The sequence below is a fragment of the Vespa crabro genome, chromosome 23 (genome assembly GCF_910589235.1).
Source record: "Vespa crabro chromosome 23, iyVesCrab1.2, whole genome shotgun sequence".
In the NCBI taxonomy this organism is placed as follows: Eukaryota; Metazoa; Arthropoda; class Insecta; order Hymenoptera; family Vespidae; genus Vespa; species Vespa crabro.
The window spans coordinates 664,577-689,735 of NC_060977.1; the positions used below are offsets into that span (position 1 = coordinate 664,577).

At 42.1% G+C, this 25,159-nt stretch overlaps 1 protein-coding gene across 5 annotated transcripts in view; it reads left to right on the top strand.

Annotated features, from left to right (window-relative positions):
• The first annotated feature begins 2,128 nt into the window (after positions 1 to 2,128).
• The window catches only part of LOC124432043, a 58,337-nt gene continuing 35,306 nt past the window's right edge, over positions 2,129 to 25,159 (top strand). The window contains exons 1-2 of one of the 5 annotated variants that reach the window (XM_046980549.1): positions 2,129 to 2,775; positions 21,526 to 21,725. The gene's annotated coding sequence lies outside the window, so the exon portion shown is untranslated. Of the gene's footprint in view, positions 2,776 to 3,030; positions 3,170 to 15,064; positions 16,195 to 21,525; positions 21,726 to 25,159 lie in introns of those variants that run through there. The other 4 variants (XM_046980545.1, XM_046980547.1, XM_046980546.1 and 1 more) reach the window with 4 other exon arrangements.

Below are 25,159 nucleotides of genomic sequence, written 5' to 3' on the forward strand. Positions count from 1 at the left end.
GTCGTCCAACACGCCCTAATGGGCACCTTCTGGCCACCGTGCTACGCTCCATGGATATCATCTATCTCGTTGCGAATTGCACTTTTCTTCTATCGCGCCGTATCATCTCTCTTTTATTTTTTCGCGCTATGCGACGGTATGTAACGGTGGGATCGCAGCAGGATCGAGCGTAACGAGTGGCAAGGAAAAAGAGAAACGTTGTTTATAATGACCAGCGCGTTGGGTGTGCGATCTAAGAAGGCGACATACGCGTAACATATACGTTTAGCGAAATTGGACAACGAAGGAAGGAAGAAAGGATAGAAAGAAAGAAAGAAAGAAAGAAAGAAAGAAAGAAAACTGCGCCATCGACTGCGCATTCATTTTGATCCGATCCATTGAGTCGCGCCATCTTTCCTAACTCGTATGTAAATGCGTCTCCTTTGGTAAAGCGGTTATAGCCGTGCATTCTATGGAAAGAAGAAAAACAAATGCAAACATTTCGAAAACGTCCGTAGCGAAACCGTAGGATACTTCGATTGAATCTAATTGCGCCCGTACGAATATTAAGGATCTTTCGTAAAAATCGTGCTGACGCACGTGACAGAACCGGTGGGCGTTATCGTCCGTATGCCTATTCACCGTACTTATCGTCGGGATTGCTCCTACGCGCAAACCTTTCAAGATAATTATGTTGATCGTTAATCGACTATAAACCCGAAGCAATTACCACTAATTTTATCGTGCAATCGGAAAGGTTCGCGCGAAGATGGAAAAACTGTGTCGATTTCGAGAGAAATGTTATCTAGAAACGAGTACTATTCGAGCGTGCGTGCTACTATACCTTTCGACGTATTTTTCGCTCTCCTCGGCAATAGCTTTTTACGCCTCTGATTAAACAACCCTATCCTGGTGTATTGGTTTGGAACAAGTTTTTCTTTTTTCTTAAGCGACGCGATAACGTGCGTTTCTTTTATAAATTTTTCGTCTACTCGTCAATGCGAATGGATTTTCCTAGTGCAGACGTCCCTTTGTAAATTGGACAATTTGATCGGCGATCCGATGAAAAATTGTTTAATGCAAGTTTTACGCTTCCGCGTAAGGTAGGGTTAAGCGAGCAATCGATGGAATCAATTTGCATAATGTATACACGTGAATGTGTACGTTCCACAATGAATTCTCTAATGGGGACGCCTTCTGTCGACGATATCGAATGATATCGACATCGGCCGTATGTACTGGTACGTATTAACGGATACGTTGACGATAGCGATAAAGATCGCCGACGGCGAATGTCCTTAACATTTTTTGTTCTTACGTACGATTATTTTTTTTTTTAGGATCTAACGAGGAGTGATTAGAGAACGGTAGGAGAATAGATATTTTAATTGTAACAGTGCACGGTGCACATATATAGTACGTAGGATCGAAAAAAATCGAATCAAGGTTTCTCGTTCGCGCAAAGTTATTTTGGAATTTTGTCTCAGCACAAACGCGAAACCTTTGCAATTTCCTTCGCGTAATGAAATAGCTATCGATCGCGGAGACACGATCGGACGCGAAGGATAAAGATCATCTCCTTTTCTCGAGGAGGTCGCTTTTAAACCGACCAGTTTACTTTTCTTTGATTATTGTTGTCAATGATGTCTTGTTCAACGAAAAGGTTGTAGTATAGCAACGAGCGTAGCGATGATAAATAGATACGCGGAATATTCGAGAAAGTGGGTGTGAAAAATTGACGAGGATTACGAGAAGAGAGTACGTGGTTGAATAAGGAGAGGAAGCTCCTTGTCTCGCCAAAACCCAATCGGGCTACAAAAGCTGAAGAAAAATCGCCGACGTCGGGAGAAAAGGAAAGAGAGGATAAAAAAAGAAAATAGGTTCGTTAGGATTGGAAAGGTCGAGAGCAGCCGAGAGCGGTCGAGAGTAGCGCGACTCGATAGGAGAGGACGAGATATGGATACGTTGATGCGCTGCTGCGCTTCTGCGCTTCTGCGCTGCTCCTCGAGCTCCGATCGAGCGAGGCCGCGCGTTGCACTCGTCGTCAAGCCGAATGTGTACGAGGCAAACCGAGGGAAGCCGGCCGGGAAGCTGAGCGATTGGTCACCGGATCTGACCGAAGAATACCGAGGTCGACCGAGCCCAAGCCGAAGGGGAAGCGAGCGCGCGCAAAGCGCCAGGCGGCGAGTCTCCACGGAGAGAGGCGCACAGCTCAAAATATATTCAGTGTATTGCAAAGAAGCGTGCGACGTGCCGTTCGCGTTTCGCTCGCGCGTTTGCTCCTTCGTTTGCGCGCGCATCTTCTCTTTTCTCTCGGTCGTAAGACGACGCTTCGCGATATACTCTATAATATACATTATATGCTCGCACGAGCGTTTTCCGAGGAAAGAAAAATAGTTGGACGCTTTTTCCTTCGAGAGGAGAAAAGAGCCTCTCTTTCTGTTTCTTTATTTTCCCCTCCCCCCTCCTCCACCCCATCCCTGCCCTACCCCTCGACCCCTCTTTCTCGCTTTTTCTCACTTTTCCTCGACGTAGGAGCGTCGAAGAAGATACAGGGGGATCTTAGAGGATACAGGATCCTCTTAAAAAGAGGAGGACCGTGCGTGCCAGAGAGGAGGCTCTTTCTCTTGGTTGACCGTGAGCCCAGTCGTAAACGCCATCCACTCTTTTCTCCGCTAGAGAGGATTTTTCTGTGAAAAAAAGTAAAAGAGAGGAGGAGGAGGAGGAGGTTATCGCTCGTGACTAGAAAGGAGGAAGGAGGATCGACGATCGGAGCTTTTCCCACGAGAGAGATCGGTGAGTCTCCGTCAGCAATGTCGTCGTGATACCGAATGAAATGGCCGAAGGTCGAGATGAGAGTTCGCTATCTCTCTCTCTCTCTCTTTCTCTTTCTCTCTTTCTCGCTCTCTTGCGCTCTCTCTCTCTCTCTCTCGCTCTCTCTCTCTCTCTCTCTCTCTTTCTCTTTCTCTCTCTCTCTCTCTCTCTCTCTGTCTATCTGTCTGTCTGTCTGTCTTTCTCTCTCACAGAGTGTCGAGCGAGCGAGAGGAGAGGAGGTCGTTTACTTGGTCGCGACGCGACGCGACGCTTCCCGCGAATCCGCATCGTCGATTTCTACGAGCTCGCAAAGTGCATCTTTCGCCAAGATCTTCATATTATCGTGGCTCTCGGCTTAGCCACGATGGCAATCACGGTGAAAATCACGATTATTCCGTCCTCTTCGCTTTGTTGGCCGCGTTTTTTTTTTTTCGAAGAGTTTACAATCCAGCTAAATTACATTCTCTCTTAATCTTCTTTGAATCCCCTTTAATAGTTTTATCCAATGCTAAATATATATATATATATATATATATATATATATATATATATATATATATTATGTATGTGTGTGTATGTGTGTATATGTGTACAATTATCATTGCACGTTACTCGTATATCCGATTATAGAATATTTTACGAGGAAGTTTGGTTTCTTGCGAGTCATTATTTTTACAAATTTTCTTTTCCTAGTTCTGCCATTATTGAAAGATGTATGTAAAAGAGGGTTGCCTTTTGTTTCAGCATGTTTCTTTTTCATTGAAACATTAAAAAACGGCTAGAACGGCTTGCAAACTTCAACTGTACCGTCCGTCGACGTCGGTACTCTTTATAAATTATAAGATAGGTTCTACGTCGATCGATGTATACTATTAGTCCGTGTTAATTAATTAAGCTAATGTAGTCATTGCCGGTGTGCACCGAGCAAACTATTAAATCTTTCGTTCTAATCTTCGTATCATATATCATCTATTTCTACTCGTCCGTTTAAATCTGAAGAATTTTTAACGAAAAAAACGATTAGTTTGTATGATTGGCAAATTAACGATAAGAAAATAGAAAGAGAAATAGAATTCATTAAGAGGTCACAGAATCGTGTCAAATGTCTAAGCGGATGCATAAAGATGGAAAATCCATTAAAGACTCGTAGGTCTTTATCCGTTCTCAAACTCGCATTCCTTTCCTCGTTTCCTCGGAAGCGACCAAACACGGCCAAGCTCGGCGATAAATAGTATTTTTACTAGGTTAACCGTGTAAACGGACACGCGATCGATCGAATCGATCAAAATTCATTTTTCGACGCAAGTAAATTTAAGCGGCCAACATTTACGCGCGATCGTTTGTCATCGGTAACGTTCCAATGGAGTATCGTACCGGTGTGTCGTACCGGTATCGGATTTGCGGCATCGCATTATCTCTATCGTAATATATTACGTTGCTGGCAACAGATCGCGAAGCGTTCATATTGCGAAGCACTATTTGTTATACGCGAAAGCTCGAGTTACTCTCTGTTGCAAGAGAATCGCTACGGCTCGATCGCACTTTCTTTATATATAGATATGCATATGCTCTCTATACGCTCGTGTTTATTTCCTTTTGTGATCTCGTAAGAATTTCTAATTACGAATTTCTAAGAACTTGTATTCGAAACGAAAAAAGAAGTTTACGCTCCGCATTAATTGAGATATGTCGGAGCGAATGGTGGAGAACGAAAGACAACGAGTCGATACGTCAACGCTGAACTTTGGATAGGTTCGTGAACGAACTTTTCCTTTACGATCTTTTCGATCCACTCGTAGATTTCTCTCTCTTTCAGCTTTCTCAATGGTTTCAGTTTCCATTGAAAACGTCCAACAGTTTTGCATATAGGTTTCTGCTACTTCCATTGTTATTCTAATTCAATTATTATTCTATGAATGTCAAAACTAGCTCGTGACATCGTGAAACTCTGCCGAGCGAGCAATTCCACGATCTCTCGTCTTCCTTTATGCCTCTGGTTGGATTTTTTTCTCTTTCCCCTAACGCACTGAAATGTACGCGAAAACGGCATAAAAACATGCGCTTTCGTTGCACTTTTTGTAGTGAAAAGTTGCGTTGAAAGTTTGCGTTTCCCCGAAATCACATCCACTCGTACGCGCCCCGTGTTTTCGTCGTGGAAAAACAAACATAGGATGCGATCCTATTTTCTAGCTTGCAGCCAGGTGCATTTGCACGAGAACGTGAAGAAGTTTAAAACCTCGTACGCTTTTTGGTACGAGCGAGTTTGTTGATATAATTTGTAGCACCAGAGACGGCTCTTCTTTTATCCTTGCTCTCTCTCTCTCTCTCTCTTTCTCTCTCTCTTTCTGCCACCCCTCCCATCACGTTTCAACAGTTTTACTCGAATAAATCGAATAAGATGTACACGTACGTAGGAATACTCTCATTCAACTCAATCATTTCAATTCCATAAGAATGGAACGACGGAAGATGCCCTCGATCACATCTATCGATAATTATTATCGCCGTTCTCGTCGACATCGATCGTGTCTCTTCCTCGAGATGCAACATCACGTCGAAAAGTACGTGGCAAACGATCGAGAAAGCTATTACATATACGCGCGCGCGCATATACATGTATATGCATATACGCAGGCACTTACGTTATCCGAGAAAACATGAGGCTAACGATATCAACGACCCGTAGATATGTATATCGAGTCCGAAGAGACGGAAAGAAGAGCGTGCGATCGTGCGCGCGAGAGAGCGAGAAAGGAGAAAAGAGTGATAGCAAAGAGAGAAGGAAGATGGCCGTTGAGGATCTCAAAGCGCCTACTTATTTGCACGTACAAGTTCCGCGACGTCCGCGTGACGCGTATTTCATGACCTCGAAAATCTAGCTCGATCGTGCGAGAAAAAGATAGGGAAAGAGAGAGAGAGAGAGAGAGAGAGAGAGAGAGAGAGAGAGTGAGAGAGAGAAAAAGTTTGCGATAGTCGGGCAACTAAAGTTCGAACCGTTTCTTGTGTCTTAAAGTATTCAACAACGTTTTCGCGTTACCTGCGGATATTCTTAAAAGCTTATTGTTAATCATTTTTGGACATCCCATTAATCAAGTGAACGTCGTATAAATGAATGACGTGTTAGGAGAAACGTGTTCGATATCTTTTCTAGACAAGATGCAAGGAAAAATGTTTAAAAGAGGTAGGAGAATAATTCGTAATACGTATTTACAACGAAGTCAAAGTCGAATTTCAATGGAAATCGTCACGACGCAATCCAGTGTTCTCTGTGTATCGCGTTAACAAATATTGACGATGCTTTAGTATTATCTGAATTTCTAGCGTTTATATCTATATAGCGAAGCGTGTGCGTAGACGACAGCAACGTTTTACGATATTAATTAACAAGTTACGTTTACGGTTGACGGTTCTCGTTATTCGATATTGAAAGAGAGAAATAGCACAAACGAATTCCCTTAAAAGCGTCGTTCGTTTACGCTTCGGCAAATATACTATACTCGTTTTCTAATCTCGTCGACGACGATGAGTCAATCTTTATCGGTCAGCATCTATCGAAGATGTATAAGCCGGGACTCGAAGTAACTGGTATGCAATAAAACGTTATACAAATTGTCCGACGGAGACAAAATCAACCAAGTTCGAGATCAAATGAGAGAATATCGGTCGTTTGTCGGAACCTTTTACCGCGCAATACCGTCGAGCGATAGGCGTCTTATGTAATTTCGTGCACGTCTATTTGTTATTCCATCGAGATGCAAAGAGGATGTTCGAATATAAGTGCGTAAGCCTTTCACCTAGTTCGTTCTCGTCCATTTCTTTCTCTAAATTCCATTGCAACTATTTGTTCCCTTCGATGCGATCGCTTTCACCTAGAACTGAACGAATGATCTTTCCCGATAATAATTTTTATTTCTTGGATAGGTGACTTTTCGAATCGAGCGCCGAGCTTGTAAACGACAACGATTGCTCTATTGACAAGCATATTTTATTGTATCGAGCTAAAAGACTAGGAATATAATAAACGTCGATCATTTGTATCGGTCTTTGAACATGCGCACGTATCTAGTAACGTCCTTTTTCTAGAACGTTATCAAGTAAATGCTGTTTGAGCGTTGATTTGCGTGAATTTATTGCAAGCAGATTACCGACCGAATCGACTTTTTCGAGAGACAAAACATCCGTTTGTCTAACGATCACTTATCGATCACGGTGCAATTCGATATCGAGCTTTTCTCGAACTACAAAGCGAGCGACAAAGTTTGCGCTATTTTTTTCCAAAGAGATGATCCAAAACTCGAAAAAAAGAGAAGAGTTGAAGAAAAGAATTGCCTCATGACCGGCCCCGTGCTAAAATAACGATTTCTTGCGGTTAATTCGCGTTAATTAAAGTAATAAAGTAACGTTTACCGTATGTAGGAGAAACGCTGTGCGCCATGTAGCGCTTATCGACGAGTACAATTTAATTAAATAAAGCCAATAAAAGGGAATATCTCACGAGCGGTTATATTATATTACAATCTCGATCCAACTGTGATTCGAGAGTTGATTAATGCGAGAGACCGAGTAGAATGTATGTCGAAACGATTAATCGATTATTATCGCTCAAGGAAGAAGCGCGAGTTAGCTATCTTGGTGGTAAGCTCGAAACTCTAGGGCGCTTGCTCGTTGAAACGAGCGAGAAGGAAAAATCGTGCGGAAAAGTTGCGCTAACGCTATGCTCGATCGAAGGGAATCCCCCTACTGGATTCGCTCGTTTTAAATTCGCTCGTTTAAAGAGAACGTGGTGACGATGCAGATGCAGCCGCGATATGTGTCGTTGACCCCGCAGGTGGGCCCCGATGATAATAACGCTCGATCTCTGTAATTGCTATACGGTGGTTAAACTGGCTGGTGGAACGACGGTTAAAATTACCTGGCCGAGTACACGCCGCGTCGTGAAACCACCTTGCTCTCATTGCTCCATCGTCGATTCCCTTAGTTTTCTATTTAGTTTTCTATATTTACCCTATTATGTCTTTGTCTCTGAGAGAAAGAAAAAAAGAAAAAGAAATAAAAACACGTTGCAACATATTCGTTTTCGTTTCAATCGACGAAACAAAATCTTCCTCTCGGCCGTCTTTAGGAACGGCAAGGTTTTAACACTCGCGTCAACTCGTCCACGACGATGTCTCTGTTTTCCAAAAGAAATTTCATCGAGAGTCGTTCGCATTTATTGGGCCGCCAGCGCAAAAATATATTTCCTTACTTGTATCGCCCTCGCTACGATACAAAGATCGATCAAAGTACTTGGCTTTTTTCTTTTCTCCCGTGAAGCCCTCGCGACGAAACGAGAAGACGTGTTCTCCTCCTATGAGCCGCCGAATCAAATTTATACTCGCTCCTGGCGCAATTTCGCTATAAATTATAGTGATTTTTGACACCGATCTTGGCTGACCGGCTCTCCCTCGAACGACGAAATTGTAGACTGAACGGCCTTAAATTACGATTATCGAAATCACTTACCGGGACGCGTTTAGGAATTAAGGGACGATAAATTCGATCGCCGAAGAGGATGTAATATTGTTAGAGGATGAAAGGAGTGCGAAAGAACGGTACCGATATTCCGTTCCATTTTTCTCTCGCGAAAGGAAAGAAAAAGCAAGGGCGAAAGAAGAGAAGAAAATTCATAGGGGGATGCGTATTATGGTTCATCTCTTTCCGTTACCGTTATCTCGAGACCTTCGAATCTTATCCTGCTTATTTCTTCTTTACAATGCATGTATTCTCCCAATGTACGTACGTACATTGTAAAGCGCTCGATAAACGGGTTTATTTCTCTTTCGCCGAAGCGTCTCCTACAATAATGCTCACTAACGAAGCGTTGTCATAATTAGAAAGATATACCTTATATACGTTATGTTTATGTATAACCGGTAGCGGGCCGTGCATATCGGTTTCTCTCGCGCCGCGAATCGTCATTCTTGCTTAATAGGAAAGCTAAGGTTTTCGCGAGAACGGTAGCGGAACAACAGGGATGATAGAGATCCAGCGGTACACGCATGGTCTATACCGGAATTTGATGTACAACGGGTTCTGATATAACGTCGAGAGGAAGGTACTTGGACGTTGATAACTAATAAATAAACGAGATAGGCCATTTGGGCTTCGTTTTATCGGAGCAGTTGTAAAATTTATGGACCGTAGCTCTCGTAGCTTCGACGTATAAACATAAAGGAAAGTGCCGTAACGAAAGGATCACCACGGGAGTTATTAACGTCGTAACGTTATCGAGATTCGAGAATGAGAGAGATAGCTCTCTTTTACCCTTGTAAAAATTCCGTCGCGTTGATGCGCCAAACGCAAAAGCGTTATATCCCAACTAAAGGTAGGAATTGACTTTTCGTCTAGGTCGCGTCATTTTCTAGGAGGCAATAGGTGAAGACACGAAGAGGTAAGACACGAACGTTAGCTGGGAATCGCGAAGGTCTGGCCGGATTCCAGAAGCGTCTGGCGAAGGCGCCGCTTTTATTGTCTCTCGATGGGTCTTTGCCCACGCGATCAGCGCCGCTGAAAGAACGTGCCTTGGACGGTGCTTCCAGGAGGACACGCGTTCCTGCGAGACCGCTCTCTCTCTCTCTCTCTCTCTCTCTCTCTCTCTCTCTCTCTCTGTCTTTCTCTCTTTCGATCGATCGATCGATCGATCGACCGCTTGGAATTTCCAAGCTCTTTTTCAAAACGATAGACCAGGAATGCTCCTTTTTTTATGCTCTTACGTACGAACCTAAATATTCCCGATTATTGGCGAGTCGAGTGGATCAATAATATCTTACTTACATTTCCAGTTTAAGGCATGACCGCCTTCGGAATGATAGAAAAGAGATCGCGCTTTTGATATCTCGAAAAAAAGAAGAGATTCGAATCGAAGTAAGGTATAATATATATAGACGCATATTTATATATGCGTTTCGTCCCACCTTCGTCTCGTCTTCGGCCTTTTAAACGTTCGACAAAAGAATCGATCCGAATCTATCTAAATCTCGTTTGGCTATTCGATCGATTTCGATATAGAGATTACAACGTGGATCAACCGCTTTCGAACGGATCGTAAAACCGTGTAAACCGTCTATCGGTCTCGCTTCAGTGATATCGAATTTACACGAGTATCTACGATATCTAGCGAGCCTGACCACTCGACGCAACTTGTATTTTCCTCTGTATTTCCCGGTCTCGATTATGACGTTGTTTTTTTTTTTCTACGTCAAATAGTTTTGTTTTCCCAGCGAATCACGACTTGGTAGCGCGATAAGCCGTGTAAATGCGTCCAAGTATCTCGATCTACTCGAGTCCGATAAGTACTTAAATCCTCCTCTTTCTCTCTTTTTCTCGGATTTTATCGATAATTCGATTGATGGAAAAACAAGAAAGTAACGTCTATTTACAAGGCGAATTCAGCGCTACCGTTTCTGTCTTTCTTTCCGTACGTAGGCGAGAACAACCGTGGTCGTAATAGTGTACGCGCCGAGTAAGATAAGTATATCGCGAGACGCAACCGGGTTTACAGGAAGATAAAGTGCTATTGCAACCTATGGAGTCTCGAGTGCCTTAGGACGGTCTATATCGATTCGATAGGAACGAGATCTTTTGTCGAGCGTGGATGTTGTGTCGTTGCTACCTTTAAAGACGCGAACGATTGCCTTCTTTCGCCTTGAATTCACTTCCGATCGAATGCTCTTTTCTTTCTCTCCTCCTAAAGGATAGATTTCTTTTTGAATACGAAAAATCCTTCCTTGCTTCCTTTCCTCCTTCTTTGTATTTCAACGAAGAAGGACATTTTATTTTGCGATCGATTTTTTGTTCCATTTTAAAACAACGCGACCGCGAAAAGGAGAATTTGAATAAATTTAAGGAGTCGAATGATTAATTAAATCTTCGATCATTAGTCGGACGAAGCGAAAAAATTTTTCTCACGAGATCATCTATGACCTATGTAGGATGTAACGTTTCTTTTATAATACTTGGCTATGTCGCTTTAAATTGTTATATTTCAATGTAGACGTAGACTTGATTAGGGTCGCGAGCGCGCCTTTAGAAGGCCACAAGGCGAATCGGTGTGGCCGACGGCTAGCGGCAGGTCAATAAGCCTCACTTTCAGCCAGATAAAACGCCCCTTTCTCTCGCGCGAGTTGCTCTTTCATGCATGCATGAGCGTACCGCGGTACAACGTGCTCGTCGGAATCGAGTCTCGAATCTCTTGCATGACCAAACTGTGCTGCTTTTTACTTTCTCTCTCTCTCTCTCTCTCTCTCTCTCTCTCTCTCTCTCTCTCTACCTCTACCTCTACCTCTACCTCTACCTCTACCTCTACCTTTACCTCTAACTCTACCTCTACCTCTACCTCTACCTCTACCTCTACCTCTACCTCTATAGATCTCTCGTGCATCCTTGCGTTTTTTCTTCTCCTACTCCCGCGCGCGTTCCCATCTGCGGGCAAAGATTTTCCCTCTCTTCGCTCGAATCGAAGCAGGTGCATCGCGTACGCATACGGTCAGCATTACGCGTCATTATCCTGGCTTTTCTCTCTCCGCCATTCTTCGTCCTTTGCTATCTCCAATTTGCATCGCGTAGAGTTGCTAGGCAATTACAAGATGGATTGTGTCTACAACTGTCGTTTTAGAATATTTCAAAGTGTCTTTATTTTTGAAATTAGTTTACAAGATAGAAATACGAACTTTATTCGCAAAATGAATAGTTGAAAAAATGAAATAGGGAGATAAAGTTTTACATAAGAAATTCTTTCTTAAAAACAAAAAGTTTAATGTCCTGTGTAAAATCACGACATTACGTAGTAATAAGATTGATCGTCTTGAGATCGACGAACACCAACTCCGACGAACTAATTCTAAACATCAAAGCTCTTTTTTGACGCACATTATTATCTTGCATTGCGTTGCGACAAAGAGTTTACAATTTACTATTATTTTAAGGAAGAAATTTACGACAGCGTAATATAATTCGCCTCTAGAATTATTTCCCATTTTATTTGAATTTTTCTCCGTAAGAACGTTTACTTTGAATTTTCTTTCCCAATGGCGTCAAAGAGGGAATTCGAGGCGCGAGGGAAATCGCGTTATTTACCGCTAACAAACGTCCCTAGGATTTACTTTCAGTGAGATTCGGTAGAAGCAATTCTTCGCCGTTGAGCGAACATCTACGGAACGAACCGGGAGTAACGAGTCCTCCGGTTATGACCAAACATGGCTTAGGCACGCTATCTACCTCGCACGAGTAAAGAGATTGAAAGAGAGAGAGAAAGAGGGGGGGAGGGGTACGGCAAAGCCGCTGCTTCCACATCTTCTCTTCTCGAGCAAGTAAATATTTTGAGCATTATGGAGATGCGGTAATGCTCGAACCACAATTCCGCTATTCCTACATTCAAAGTATATGCACTTAAATGACTTCTTTTGCATTTATACGTCTATCTCTAATAACTTTTCATCTCGTATATCGAAATCTCGGTTTTTTGTTTTCTGTTCTTAGAAAAAACACCGGATTCCTCTCCCTTATCGCTAACTCGATACGTAAAACTCAAACGACTATCTTTTTCTATCTCTTCTTATCGAGAGGCAATGAAATAGTCGTGTTAATATACTCGGCAGAAGTAATTGCTTTACAGGAATTGGGATGCATTCGGAAATCGGGACGTACCGTGTTCGGTAGAAAAGTCTATAAACTTAGAGCAAGGATGTTGATCGTGGAACTAGCGTGAACAAGAGACATGGAGAGAACATGAAGAGAAAACAAACTAGAAAAGACATAAGCGCCGTAGCTCGCGGAAACTTTGCAGCAACGAATTTCCATAAGGAATTTGCATAAGAATTCGTCTTAGCGTTTTTCTCGATCGTTACGAATTTATCGTTGTTACGAAACGACGAAATATATCCGTTATTAACGGAGTAATTAATGTTTCACGTGAGCAAATGATCGCGAGAAGAGTTCTTTAGCGTTTTCTATGCGCAGAATACTTATCTCCTAGCTCCTCTCTCTCTTTTCATCTCTCTTGCTCTCTTTTTCTTGCTCGCTAATTTATGTATCTTTCCATCGTACGTTCACGAAAAGTGAAACTGGTAAGCGTACTACGTTTATGATGCGGTATCGCGGCAGTATGTCAAGATGTAGACAGAAGGTTTTCAACGTCACGTGCTAGTACCTATATACGTATTACTCGGCAAAGTATGTAAATACATAGGTAATACGCGTGTCGTACGTGGGTTGGATTTATGACTATACTAAATCGGACCTCGTTGCTTCCGATTTCCTCTCTCTCTTTCTCTCTCTCTCTCTCTCTCTCTCTCTGTCTCTGTCCTCTTCTCTCGAGCTTCATACGTTTTCGCTTTTAATGTATTTTCCGACCCTGAGAATGACAGACGGCAACACACTAATGTGCGTGAAACTAATGTGACGGTGAAAACTAATGTGCATGATAAACGCGCATAATGCAACAAATTAAACGATTTCCGCTCTCCTTATTTTTTTTTCCACGGTTTACAGCAATATTGTTTCTTTGAAAAATAATCGCTCGCAATAACCTACGATCGGGAGACTTTTTCTTTTTCTACGGAAGGAGGCTGAGCGCAAGGCTAAGATCGAATAAAATTGCGAAGATACGTGAAGAAGAGATCAGATTGAGTCTAGCTCTGATTCGCATAATTTGGAATAGGGTCACATTAGAGACGGCGTCGTTTATCTAACGCCACCATCCTCGTAAAAACGTGCCCATCGATGACGGTGACTGAAATTTATGACCGGGGTAGCCGCATGCTGGTGGTTTTCCTTTCTCCTCTCCACGCCTCTTCTCTCTATCCATTTCTCCATATCCATTCTGCTCTTCCGCCTTCCTCTATCTCTCGCCATTTGCAAAAATTAACCGATATAACTAACCAATCGACCAGATCGTACCTTTTGTCGAAAGGAAAGCGTTGAATACCAGCATGAGACAAATGTCATCGCACGGGGAAATTAAATGTGGAGCAATTGTTTCGTATCTTTTCATCTTAAAAAAAATTCGGTCGCGTTACGCGATCGAATGAATCGTTAAAAGCAAATGCTTTTTTGGAAAAATTTTTATTAAAAGAGAGAAGGCCGCCCCTCCAATCACCATCCTCGAACGTCACATCAAAATGGGAAGGATTTGTTGACAGGAACGCGCGGCTTAATACTACTGTACCAATCGATTATCTCCAACGTGAAAACTTTCATTTCCTCGGCGTGGTAGAGCAACACGGAAGTTCTCGGAAAGGGCTGCTCTTTTTATATCCGATGGAACTGCTCTCGGTCGAATAATAATGTATTATATATTCGATCGTGACCACGAAACTCTTACTTTTCTTCTTTCTACGTCTCTTTATCGTGTCTATTTATCGAGTGCTTGCAAGCGTATTCGTTCTCAGCCGTTAGAGGGGACAGCTCTGGAGAGTCCTCCGAGAGGGAGGAAACTAACCTAAGATCCATCGAACCGATAGCAACGGCCGAGTGCGGTTCGAGTTATTGATCGATGCATCCTATAAGCTGTAGGCGACCTCCCTCTCTCTCTCTCTCTATCTCTTGTACGACGTTACCTAGCTCGCAGATGCGACTCGCGGATACACCTTGTAAGATTCCCTCGACTATACGCGTCTACGCGCAAATATCTACTCTCTGGCATATGTACGAGTTATAATCCTCGCGCGTATCTTACACGTTAGATCTATAATCCGTATCTCAGGAGTAAGACTACTGGCTTATCAGTCCTACGGAGTCGTAACCGACCTCTTCTCGACGTTTATATCAAAAATACTTTTACTTCTCGAGAGACGACGAGATTTTAGTCGTGGACGATAAAGTCGAGGATCGAAAAAAGCAAAAATGTTGGCTCTCGAAATCTCCGCTTGGTGTTGTATCGTTCCGATAGTCGGATTAAATGCCGAACCAACGAACCGAGAGAGCCAAAGAGAGCTTTCTTCTTCCTTTCGAAATATTCGTCGAAAAAGCTTTTTGTCGGCCGAATCTATCAGAATATTTCTATTTCATCGTCTATCCTCTCTCGAAAGTTGCGACGAATATCGAGCCATTTATTTTCTTCACTCCGTTTTCTCGCAGTTCTGAATGATTGCGACTTGAACATAATAATGGCAATATATATATATATATATATATATATATATATATATACATACATACATATATTATTAAGCAATTACATACGCGACGCACTATCCCAGTTTGACCGACTCATATCGCTATTCCGCGAAAGGCGGCGCATCGCGATTCTTAGACGCAATCCGGACAGGTTCTATTACGCCTTTCTAATCGCGTAAGCCTCCGCAAAGAGAAAGAATTCTCGCGTCGTCATGAAAGGCAATTACAAGTTGAGTTCTTCTTCAATGGAATATCCTTTGAAAATCGCCCCGACGTAGGATATTCTCTCTTTCTCTCTGACGAGCCGCAGGATGGTTAAACTTGGAGAACAAACTAAACTCTTATCGATCGTATCAGCGGAATCACTAATATGCTTCTTTGTTTGTTGTATTCTCGAAATAATCTCAACCTTACATCTCTCTTTCTCTCTCCCTCTCTCTCTCTCTCTCTCTCTCTCTCTCTCTCTCTCCAGTATATGATCGAGTCGCATAATCCATTAACTTTGAATATTTTATTCGATGCCGTATAATTTTCAGACTTTGCAATTTTACCAACATGAATAATTTACGATGCTCCTTATCGGACCAAGAGCTTTCCGCCCCCACAAACTTCCTCTCGAATGAAATTATCGCGGAAAAGAATATTTATTCGTTAAACTCGATAAATTCATTAGCATCGCTAGGAGAGGGATTTAATCCTTACGAATGTTTAAACGGAAAATATGAAGCACGTTTTAGCTCGTCGTTCGAATAGGTTAGTCGTATTTCTTTAGAAACGTTCACCTTTCGATGCGAGCCGTAGGTTCGTCGGCTTCCTTTTCACCTCGAGATTAGAATGCACGATCGAGGAAAGAAAGCGAGCGGAGCTTGCTTAACGAAGGTACGCTAATCGGAATTAGTCGTTTCTCGTTCGACAAAGCACCACACCGGTCGCTCTCAGGTACTTAGTCGCTCTTATTGCGTTCCCGTCCCTTTGATTTTATGAGAAAACCGTCCTTAATTCCGTAATCGAATTACGTTTGCTCGTATCCTGGTTTCGATGCGTTAGAATTAATCGAGAATTATTATTATTATTATCATTATAATAATAAAAATAATTAAGCTCTCTCTCTCTCTCTCTCTCTCTCTCTCTCTCTTTCTCTCTGGGGTGGGAGTGCGTTAATTGCAGGAACAATTATGGTAATGGTCGTTTCGTATAACAACGTTATTTCGTGCAACGAAATTAAAATGTGTGCATTAGGTTTATCAGGTAAGTTACAATTTGTTACTTTTAAATCGAATACCATCGAGAGTTTCTCGAGATAGGAAAATCGTCCGATCGTTGAACGATTAGGAAAAGCAAAAATTCATGGTGTCAAACGAGCTCATTCTAATACGTTAAAAGTCGATTTTCTGAGAGCGATCGAAGAATCGTCAATATTCACGCGAGAATGGCTGCAGCTGCATTGCAACAAGTTATTATATCTTTTTCTCTTTAAAGAAAGATCGTCGTTAAGCTTTATTTCCCTTTTCATTTTCATTATTTCCTTCGTTTCTTTGTTTCTCGTTGGTCGTTCTAGAAAATCACGCTCTTCTGTATCCCGTCGTCATCCTCGGGCAACATTAACGATCACCTACTACGATATCAAAGCGACGTAATCACCGGGTTTAATTTGCGATAAGAAAACAACTAGACGTATCGCGTAGCAATAGAAAATGATATCAATCCGTGCAACGGCACGTTATCTCATATCCTAAATATTCCGCAGCGGTCGCTGTAATTTTCCTCCTCGTCCTAACAATTTCCGGCAGGAAATTCGATTCGATTTACATTAGAAGATTGAAGTTTGAAGATTTATACCGAAAGAAAATACTGTATGCTATGAAAATTGAAGTTATCGGAGATGGAGAAAAGTATGGGAGAGAGCATTGGGAGAGGCAGTTTTCTACTCCATTCATAAAGTTTCAAGGAGTTTCCGCGGAAAATACGTAGGAAGCGCAATGAAAATATATAGGTAGATACGACGAATCTGTGGGTTCGTCGACACGGGAATAAAACTTTCCCGATGGAGAGTAAAATAATCGATAAAACTTGACGAGCATAGAATCGATATAATCCAGGAACGATTGAGTCGTGGCCGGCACTAGTTCGATAATCCTTTGAATTTCTTTCGAAAGTCATTTCGAAATATCGAGGAAACGATTCGCGATTATATTAAATGGCTAAAGTTGTGTCGTGCTAAGGTCTTCCAATAAAATTGGATTTGAAAATATTTCTAATTGATTACGAGTCGTCAGATTCGTCCGTTTTATAATCGACGATCGAGAACAACGTTTAGACTTTGAAAGGGGAAATTTCAATCGGTACCTGCAATGCGGGTATATCATACCTGTGGGCATGTACTTAGGAGGGCGACCGCTGCGCAACAGAAGGTTTGCGTGCGACGTTTCGAGATGCATCGGACGGTGCACCGACCGATCGACCGCGGTGCACACGATACGAGGCGTTATGCAGCCTGTAAAACGATGCCTCCTCTCTATCTACGGTACCGCAGTGCGTTCCTCGGCTAGGTCGCGACCCCGGTTCGCTTCTCACCTTCTTCTTACCTTTCCTTCGATCCTCAACGGCTCGTACTTTTGATCCGTTGCAAATCGATCAAAACTGTTTTTAATCCCCAAACCGATCAAGCCATTTTTAAATTTTCAATTTTATTCGTCCATTCGTTTATTACAATTTACAATATATACTACTCTGTAATTACTTCCTAGATACTTATAATATCTAGATCGAAAAAATCTAATGGTTTGATCCTTTAATGAAAAAGAATAAAGAAAAGTAAAAGTATTTTGTACAAGTATACGATCTCTTTTAATTTGCGATACCGATCGAACCTTTTCTTGTTGAAAGGACAAAGGGAAAAGTATTTGCGAATAGAATTCCGCGAACATCGAAGATATCATCGCTTATTTGTCCAACAAAGGGAAAGATAGGTTTCGCTCTAAACGGCGTGTATGGGAAAAGACGCTCGTTCGTCCAAGAGAGGTATCGTTTGAAAGACAAGTAGAAGCTTGCTTTTCTCTCCAACGAATGAACCTTCTCTATATCCTCTATGACATGGCGTGTTCCATTCGACGATGCAATAATTCGATTAGTTGGCAAAGTATTAATTGACGCGCCAGGTTATATACACTTGATGGAGTACACACACAGGCTCTGGACCATCGAGATGGATGAGAGATAGATGGATGAGAGAGTGAGAGAGATCGAGCGGATCGATGCAGCACCGGACGGACGTACGAAGCAAACGGTGCGTTTAACCGTCTCGAACGTGAAAGGTGTGGGGGGAGGTAAGGGAAAATATCAGTCGATCTTATCGAGTTTTTGAAATGGCACCGATCATAAGATGCGATCGTTAATACTATATACCCGATGAAAAAGAGTCACGATCGACGATATCCTTCAAATAGATGTCTTAGTAGCTAGGATATTATATTAAGTGTCGAAGACAAATGATCATGTAGCGTTCATCCAGTATGTTCGCACGTTTTTTACGAAACGAATTATAACGTTGCACACTTTACGCCGAAGATAGGTAGATATATCAACGTCGTTAATCGTCACAATAATAAGATCAATGTTTCAAACGAAGAGATCGCGCTACGCAAAACTTTTACGAGAAGATCTACAGAAAAACGATTAGAAGATAAAATATACCGTGTCTTTGTAATATAACGTGTCGCGTCGCGATATATTTTAAACGTTCGCTTTAATAATCGCTGATATTGCACGGGGTAAAGATTATGCACTTTGGCCAGTTCTTTCTTAAGATTCGTCCTTTTCTTTGGAGTAGTTTCGAGTCGATCGATAGTATATAAATAACGTATACGCTTCTTCTTTTTCTTACCTCTTCTTCCTCGTTTCATCTTTGCTCTCTCACGATCATTCGCTTTCCCTTACCGAATTTCTCTCTCTCTCTCTCTCTCTCTCTCTCTTTTCCTCTCTTTATCTCTCTCTCTCTTGCTCGCTTGCTCGCTCGCTTTTTCTCTCCTACCTCTCTCTATTGGCTACCTCATCGCTCATCACTCCCCGGGGGGTGAAGCCAGACCGTTTTCTCCTCGCAGACACGCTGTCAGAGACCTCGAGTGTAGGTTCAACAATCCACTCGGACGTCTTGGGTCAAGTGTCGTCTCGAACAAAGAAATCGAAAGTCGAATTTATTCGATCTACAATATTCGAGAGTACAACATTCGCGGTATAACATTCGAGAGACTCGTTCGAGTAAGCGTCCGGACTGATTCTTTCCGATACGAATCGAAAAGAATCAGTCCGTAATGTTAAATCTTTAACCGTCCGTTTCCATCGCCCATGAGGCGGAAGTAAGCTATATTCGAAAGAGCATATTCGAATAATATCCGCGCATTCCGAGTTCGATCGACGTGAAGCCGGGAATACAGCGGTCGCATAGTAAAAACGCGTGGAATCGCGGAAAGAAGAGCGAAGAATTTATGGAATTCACGGAATCTCTTTCGTGATCGTTCACTCGCGAAAATTCCAGTTACGCTTATGTACGTAGACGCTTGCGTATGGTAGGAAAGGTGGCGCGAGAATGAGCCAGAAGAGAGATCGAGCTATTTTCTTCTATTCCCGAGAGAAGGGAAGCTTCTCGGCCTTTGTAAAATCTGCAAATGCGGTTATGGAAGTTGGAATCGAATTTGAATAAATATTTGAATAGCTATACGAGCCAATCCGTGTACGAGAGAAAATGTTTAAATCCCTTCTCTCCCCCCCCCCCCCCCCCCCGTTCCCTCCCCACGAGGATCGTATGCTTAAGAAACGACGATAGAAAGGCATTAGAGGAGAGGCGGCGGACCGTCGAGTTAACGACCTCGGGACGAAAGTCCGGGGGCGATTCGGTAGGCCGGTAGAAAAGAGCGATAAAAATGAGCAATTAAGAGCGAAAGCCAAAAAGGAAGCTCTTATCGTGCCCGCCGCGTATCCTCAACGGCGGTGTGCCCGATCCATAACATTTACCGCCGCGCGCTCTTCTATCCTTTAACAGCTCCGCGATATGCACGAGCTACGTGCGTACGCGTTTGACAGCCTGTTAATATTTATCGCAGAAGTTAACTTGCAAACTCTTCGGCGCTAACGAAAGGTCAGTCGTTGCCGGTACGCGTTCAGTGTTGGTCGGTTGAAGAAGAAAGAAAGAAAGGAAAAGAAAAAAAAAAAATGAGAATGGCCTTTAACGAATTAAACGGAGACTCGTTCATCCGTACCGCATAGCATATTTTTCTCTTCGAATAGAAACTTGGTCTTTTATCCGTCGAAAGGTACGGTTAAACGTTTAAATTTATTTGATTTATTTTAAAGGATCCTCGTACGCGACCCGACGTTAATACTATTTTATATCAGAGTCGACGAATCAAAGTTAATCTTTACAAAGTCCTCGTGACAATTCGCGAGCACGCTAGAATCGCATTCAGACTCGTAAAGCACGGTACTTTGCGATATTACGAGCATTTAAATGCTAGGAATCGTCTTATGAGATCGAATCTGGTCGATACCGTCGATCGAGAGGAAGATTAGAGAAGGGATTATCCGGAGGTCGACTCGCTTCCTCGAGAGCTAAAATAAGCCTGCTTGAAATTTTTATTTCTACGTTTCTCGCGATCGTTACTCGTAATCGGTAATCCTTATAGAGAAAAGAAAAAAAAAATACATTATCTCGAGCGTCGGATGGACGCGGCATCGTTCGAGGACACGCGATTCCGCGCGAACACTCGTTGAAAATTCTTCCTCTCTCTCTCTCTCTCTCTCTCTCTCTCTCTCTCTCTCTCTCTCAAGTTCTTTAACGATTTATTACCTTCGAATAGAAAGTGCAGGCCGCTCCTTTGGAGCTAGGTAGGGAAATAGGAAGATCAATACGAAGAGCTCCCTCGGCGTTTCTGCCTCTCTTTCACGCAACGTGAAATTCGTCGGTAAATTTGGAGTATAATTCGATACTCGAGTCGAAACCAGTAGGAAACTCCCTTTGGGATCATTAAAAAATGTCTTTAACGAAAAATCTCTCGAGAAACGGAATTAACGTCCCTTCGAGTCGTCGATTTTATATGAAAATATCGGATTATACTAAGAGACGGTAGAGTGAGAGAGAGGTAGGAAAATCGATGTTCCTTCGTCGACTTGGCACGTTTCCCATTTTACGACGTCGAGCGAGGTAAAGGTGAGAGAAAAATAAGAGACCGGAGAGATGCCGCATTGGGTGGTCGGTCTTTAATTGACTCGTTCTTTGACGATCCTTGAAAAGGAACGTGAGACGTATTGCGCCGCAATTTCTCTCGTTTCGTTTCGTTTCGTTATTATATTTTTGATTGCCATTGTTTTCGATCGTTTGAAATGTTTCCAATAGAATTTCGTCGATACGCACGCCCCTACTACCGTTCTCGATACAATATGTGAGCTTTCGCGAGAGCACGACTCATCTTCTTCTTCCTAATCGAGAAAAAATCGCATGCGAAGTGCAAGTTCGTAGAAAAGTTATGACGTTGACTGAAGTACTTTAATCTAATCTAATCTGACATCGTGTCTATTTTGTTCCAGATAGCGAAACAATTGAGGAGCCATGGCCTTCGAATCTTGAAAGCTCAACAACGTTCGATGCTTCGGCCGTGGTCTACGCGCAAAATCTTTTGGAAGATCTTCTTTTCGCATATAAATTAGACGTGTACTTTTGATTTCTTTTGCGAAAATTTGACGGAAAACTTTCCTTTCTCTAACATCGCCGCCGTTCGGGATAAGAGGTAAGACTCCCTAGTCTATTTGATTCGCGAATAGGTACGACTTTTTCACGGAAATATCATCGTCAGATCTATGATGGGAGCGCGTAATGTTTATATTCAACGTAGAAAACAAGCTACGCTGCCGGAAGAAACTCGAATAACGGCTCGAGAAATATGAGAAAGAATTATTCGATACGGCGAGTCCTTTTCGTTCGTTCATTTTTGCACTCTTCCGTCTTCCCATTTTGTCCATTTTTTCCTCGGATAGAATTCCTTCATTTCTCGGAAATGTTAACAAAAGAGGTTTATTTACGCTACAAGAATATCTTCTAGACCGTAATAGTAGTAGTAACAGTAATAATAGTAGTAGTAATAGTAGTAGTAGTAGTAGTAGTAGTAGAGTAATAGTAGTAGTAGTAGTAGAGTAATAGTAGTAGTAGTAGTAGTAGTAGTAGTAGTAGTAGTAGTAGTGTAGTAGTAGAGTAGTGGTAGTAGTAGTAGTAGTAATATTAGTAGTAGTTCGATTGTTTTACTTTGGCTCGATAAGCGAACACTACTCGAAGGACGGAGCTTTGTTCATTCCTATGTTTCAATAGAATTCTCTTCGTTCAAAGAATGTTCGAGGTTGTATTAATCTTTGGAGAAAAATCCAACATCTTATATCGTCGTCGAAAAAATAGGAGCTTTACGGTGATTAATTCTTTAGTCGTACTTTCGGGTCCATCACGGATCCGACTGTGAACCCGAAAGACAAGGTGAAGGTTTTTCTAACCTTTCGTGGTTTTAGCTTTTATACGCGAGAAATAGCTTCGCGCTCGTCGGTCGATCGACTCTCTTGGCTAACCCCTCGCGTTTTCAACGTTGACAACTATTGCCTCCGTTCGTCTTCCTCCATGTCCCCGTTAATCTTACTTTATGCTAACGTTTTACACATGCCCTCGAGATGCCAAGAGAGAAAATCTTTTTCCTCTTCTATATTAACCTTTTTTGCTTTTGCGACTTAAAATATCTTTGTATCGACGTAGAAAAGTATCAAGTTTTCGAAGAGTACTCATTTAAAATCTTTAACGAGTTTCACGCTTGTAATCTTCTAGCTAAACGCTTTCTTTGACGTACTCGAAGACTTTATTAGCTCTCGCTGTATTTCAATGGTTCGTCTCGATAACGCTATCGCTAGTCGTAGGAAGCAATCCACTTTTTCTTTTCAGATTTCCAATCGCTCGAGAGCTTTTATCTTACGTCACGGCTTCCGGATTTGCGATTTATCCGATGGCGTGCCTTCTCCTGTAATGGACCACATTTCATGTTTCCCGTTGAATTTATACGCGATGCTTCTTCAGTCGTGGTTGTACTTTCTTTCTCGCCCGCACGCACACACGCACGCACGCACGCACGCACGGACCCACGCATCTCGTTTCCTTTTCTCCGAGTAAATGGAAGTGCCGAGCCAAACAAAGAGTTCTATGCGAGGATAGAAATACGTGTAATTCTCAATGTTCGTATTATCCTGATCATACGCGAGCTTCTCGATGATCGTTTAATTTAAATTATTGGAAATTTTATTCCCTTACCCTCGCATTCTACAAAGTCTAAACCCATTGGTCTTTGCGACTGTAAGTTGCTTTGTTCTTTATTCTATTCATAGAAAAGACGCGGTGAGTATTTGGGTATAGAAAAAAAAACAAAGAAAAAAACAGAAAGCAAAAGAAAGAAGAAAAAAAGTACCTCCCCTCGAACCCTTCCCTTCGTCTATAAAATTCCTATCTCGTGCGGTGTCTACGTATGTAGGTACATCCGTTATTCTCCAACTTATCTCTCGCCAGGTGTCGTCTTTTTATTGCAATATGCAAAAATCCTTCCTTTGAGATTCCGAGGAATAATGAAACGTAGTGCTCGCGCCCGGTACAATGTGCCCGGCTAGAATAGGCGCAATCGAGCCACCGATAATGCATTCCGTTCGTGCAACTTCCGAACGCGCGAAATACGTTATTCCTCGAAAACTCCTCGCTATAGACTCTAGACAAAATTTCTCTATCGCGTCGAATTGCGAATCGTAACGAGATGAAAAAAAAAGAAAAATATCTGGCCATTTCTTGACATCTTTCCGCGAGGATTACGTAAAGACGAAAGAAATTCGTCGAATATTTCGATGACTCGACGTAAAATTGATTTCGCAGACAACTAAACGGGAAATGGAGCTCTTTCGCGTTAAAACTCATATCATTTGAATTTCGGAGTAGGGTATTTTAAATTCCCTGCGTTCTACATTTGACACGATTTTATGAAATACGTAGCAAGTTTAAACTACGTATCTGTTTCCTACTTCCTAGAATGGAATAATAATTTCCTAGAATGGAAATTATTTGGAAAATTTTTCGATCCTTCCTATATCGCGGTTCCGATTTAAATAAAGGTGAGATTTATGACGAACGAAAGGTATCGCGATCATAACGAGATCGTTTAACGTATATCTTTGATACGTTTCGAATTACAACGGATATGAAAACGTTTTGAAATTTCCCTATATTTGTACCGAAGTGTATTTTTTTCTTTTTTCGTAGGGTAAGCGCGTCGAGTGTTTTGAGTTACCATTCGTAAATAAAACGAAAAGCTTCTCGTTTCATAATGATTTAAAAATTAACTTTTTCGATTTACGTTTATAACCGAAGATCCATTTATAACCGTATTAGTCGAGAATCTCGAGTATAAAAGCTTCGAGCTCGTCGACTTAATGGCGTTAAACATTCGTCAAGGCGAACATTCGAAACGGCACTCGAATACATCCATGCAAACGAGCTGTGTATACTGCGACAGTAAACAAGTAAGTAATTAAGATAATCTAGGAAGGATTTCTCTCTCTCTCTCTCTCTCTCTCTCTCTCTCTCTCTCTCTCTCTTTCTGTCTCTCTATCGCCGAACGATTCTACGCGCTGCTTCTTGGACTAATAAATATTAATGATATTAGCGGTTTAAACGAGACTATCGAATCGGCAATATTTCTTGTATCTTTTTTAATCGTCCGTGTCGAAGAGTCATTCTCGAGTCGTATTTTCGAAGTAAAGATTATCGAAATGAGATGACGAAACGATTGAGATATAAGGCGCACGCGACGACGAACTCACGTTTCCCCTTTTATTTATTGTGCGTTCTACCGCCTTCGTCCTCTTGGCGCCACTGCGTGGTGCACATATGTGTGTGGTGTCAGCGCGTGCACATGCACGAAAGAGAAAAGGAGAGAACACGAATGCACGGTCATGCGCATTAACGTACATATGTACACAAGGCTTCGTACATAACTCGTATATAAATCGTATATAAATCGATTCGTTATGTGGGCATCAGAGTATCGATTATTATCTTGCGCTTATGTCTATTTATAGCCACGGGCCGGCTCGTTCCTCTTTGTTGGCGCCACGTTTCCCGACTGGATGCACGGCGTAAACTATATGCCTCTCG